The sequence below is a fragment of the Condylura cristata genome, unplaced genomic scaffold (genome assembly GCF_000260355.1).
Source record: "Condylura cristata isolate star-nosed mole 26May11 unplaced genomic scaffold, ConCri1.0 scaffold00039, whole genome shotgun sequence".
Classification (NCBI taxonomy): domain Eukaryota; kingdom Metazoa; phylum Chordata; class Mammalia; order Eulipotyphla; family Talpidae; genus Condylura; species Condylura cristata.
Genome location: NW_004567140.1, coordinates 5,485,730 through 5,488,878, shown reverse-complemented (window position 1 = coordinate 5,488,878; position 3,149 = coordinate 5,485,730).

Genomic DNA, 3,149 nt, shown 5'->3' with positions numbered 1-3,149 from the left:
GACGAGTTAAAGCACAGCCCTATGAAGCTGTCTGCAGCCACTGCAGCATGAGTTCGATTCTGGCCAGGGAGATGACCCACAAGGTACAGCGGACCTCTCCTGTCTTGCCGGCTGCTCCCCTCAGCAGGGTACTCTGTTGATCTGCCTGCTCTGCTCCCCACTCTGTCTCTGGTGAATCCTCTCCCTCCCCCACTCCCCCACATCAGTGGCCTGTACCCACTCCTGTATGCATAAATAAATAAATCTTTTTAAAAAGAAAAAGTGAATATCAATTGCATCCCCCAGAGGAAGTAGGGGGGATTAAAAATAATAATAAGAAGACAAAACCTCTAAGACTTTAATACAATTAATGTGCAACAAAGAAAAGACAAAGAAGAAAGTTCCCAAATCCAGCACCCAAAGGACTCTCCTCTCATGGGCAAACGCAGAGCCAAAGAGGTTTGGCCCAAAGCAGGGCTAATGAGGCCTGAAAGCCCACCACACAGCTAAAGCACCTTCTGTTAGGGACTTAATGAAAAGGGTCAGCAATGGTCAGACGAGTCTGGGAGGAAAAGAACAACATCAAAATCAAGATAAACGCTGTTGCAGTCATCTCCCCAAGGGTCTCTCACCCACATCCGTGTCACCCAGTCCAGGGCCAAGAAGCAAAAGCTGCTTCTCCACGAGTCTCTGCTCCCTGTGGCTCCCTCAGGTCCCCTTCAGACTCCATCCTGCTTCCTTCCTTCTCCCACTCACTTCATCGTCCCCCTCTCCCTGCTCAGTTCCAACTTTCCTTGGGTGGAACAGGGAACCTGGAACCTTCCCTTTTCTTGGGGATCCCGCTACAACTCCAGTCCCTGTAGGGTCCCTGCGGAGATCCTCCCCCAACCCCCACCACTGAGCAGATAATTGACAGAAAAATCAGCAAATAGTGTTTGACATCTTGTCCTTGGGAGCTATTTGCGAGGATCCATGCAGCTCCTGGCATCAGAGATAATGTTTTTTTTCTTTCTCAACATTAACCTCCAGCCCAATGCAGTGCTTCCAAACCAATGAGCCTTTCTCCAGGAGCTTGCTGGAATTCTCCAGAAAATCACCTTGAACAGAATGTCATGGTAGCTACTGCTCACGAAGCCCTCTTGCCAGGAGCCAGACATTGCCTAATGGAGAAAGAATCCACCTTTTCCAATGGGAAAATAGACGGAGAGATGGAGACATTTGAGTAGGTCACAAGGTTAACAAGTGACCAAGTGGGCTGTGGGCCAGGATGGCCGGAGGCCAAAACCACGCTCTTGGCATAAACTGGCTTCCAAATTCCCTCCTCACACAAGGTACCTGTGTGCCAGCAAGGACCCAGCTCCCCTGCCAAGTCACTGGTCTTCCCTTTGATTGAACATCAAATAGCAATTACCTCCACAGATACCCAGAGGACTAACTGTCGGCCTTAATTACAAGTTACTCTTGCTTCACTCCCACCCAATAATCACCACCTCACCCTCCATACTCAAAATCTGCCATCTCCCTGAACAGACAGATGTGAAATGCTTCTTCTGGAACCAGTTCTCACTCACACCCCCTGAAAGATTGGGCACGGAGAAGAAGCATTTTGGGAGAGCATTAGGCACCAAGGCAAGCAGAGTTTAGCAGGGTTTATTTGCGCTCTCTCAGGCTGGCGTGCGAGGTTCAGGGGCTCAGAAGGAGGAGGGCAAGATGTTCCCCAGAGCTGGAGGGGGTGGGGCGTGTTATGCTGGTCAGTGAGCGTGAAGAATTGTTTTTTGGAGAAGAACATTTCCGGAAGTTGTTTGTTCAGTCACTGCTGAATCAAGGACCTTCCGTCCATTGCCCACACCCAGTTCCAGGTGCCTAAGGCTACAGATTCTGAAGTCTCAGTTCCCAGACCCGGAGGCCTGACACTCCCTCTTGCTGAGAAGCGGGAGGGCAGTTCCCTCCAAACGCCTGCCACTGTGCAGGTCTCAAACAGCCCAGGGTTGGGTCTTTAAGGGGGGTGTCAGCCACAAACGGGGAGGAGCTTGTACAGATTCAGCCCTAAATCTGGGAAGGGAGAGCTGTGAGCTGGGGTGGGGAGGAGAGGAGAGAAGGGGGGTCCTGTCAGGGGTACCGGGCAAGCCAAGGTGAGGGTTCTGTGGGGCTGTCAAGGACAGGACTGCACAGCACTCACCCTAGATGGACATGTAAAGGACATTTTAAATCTCAATTTCATATTTGCTCATTTATTGACCAGAATATTATTCACACTAACAAAATCTAAAAATTCAGGCGTTGGGGCCTCTCTGATGGCACAAGGGATTAAGTCTCAGTGCAATCACAGTACTGCTGCCGGCCACTTGCAGTTAGACTTCGATGCCGGGGCAGGGAGTGACCCACAGGGCCCAGCAGACCTGTCCTGTCTCCCCGCTGCTCCCTCAGCAGAGGATTGCAGTAGATCTGTCTGTTCAGCTCCTCACTCTGTCTCTGGTGAATCCTCTCATCACCCCACACCCGCATCTCTGGTGTACCTCAGCTCTTGCATGCATACATAAATAAAATAAATTTTTTAAATGTGGGTTTTATATTGTTCTTTTATGTCATTTTCATAGTACAAAGGATAAGATGTGAGATGGATGGGGAAAACGTCTTCCTTGAGCTCAGCGATTTTTTAAAGCTCCTCACAGTATTCAAGCAAGCAGGAGTTGTTTTCCAGTCCTTTAACCATTTTCCCATTAAAATCTAGCGAAGGAGGGAAGCTGGGAAATCATGGGAATGAACATTCTGGATGAGATGTTTCTACGCTAACAGTTGTCTTGACAATAAAGAGAATCCCTTAAAAGTCCTAGACCTTTATGGCTTTGGCCTAAAGGCCAAAACTGTAAAAACTACTTCACAGATAGTGTAGCGACCAGGGAAATCCCGTTTTTTTTTTTGTTAAGAGCAGTTCTGCACGTATCCAAGGTCAGAACTGCCCAGCCAGTCAGCCATCGGAGCCAAACCACACAAGTGCCTTTCAAACCAGCCAAGAGCTTAAAGCTTGATCACCCTGAGAAGGGTGTGCACCAGGAGGAACATGGGGTACGGGGTGGGGAGGGGGGCTGACCGACTGATGCATAAATGTACTCCCAAATTAGCATCACAAGGTTTGACCAGGGTTGATGGGAGGGTGGGGGGTGAGTGTG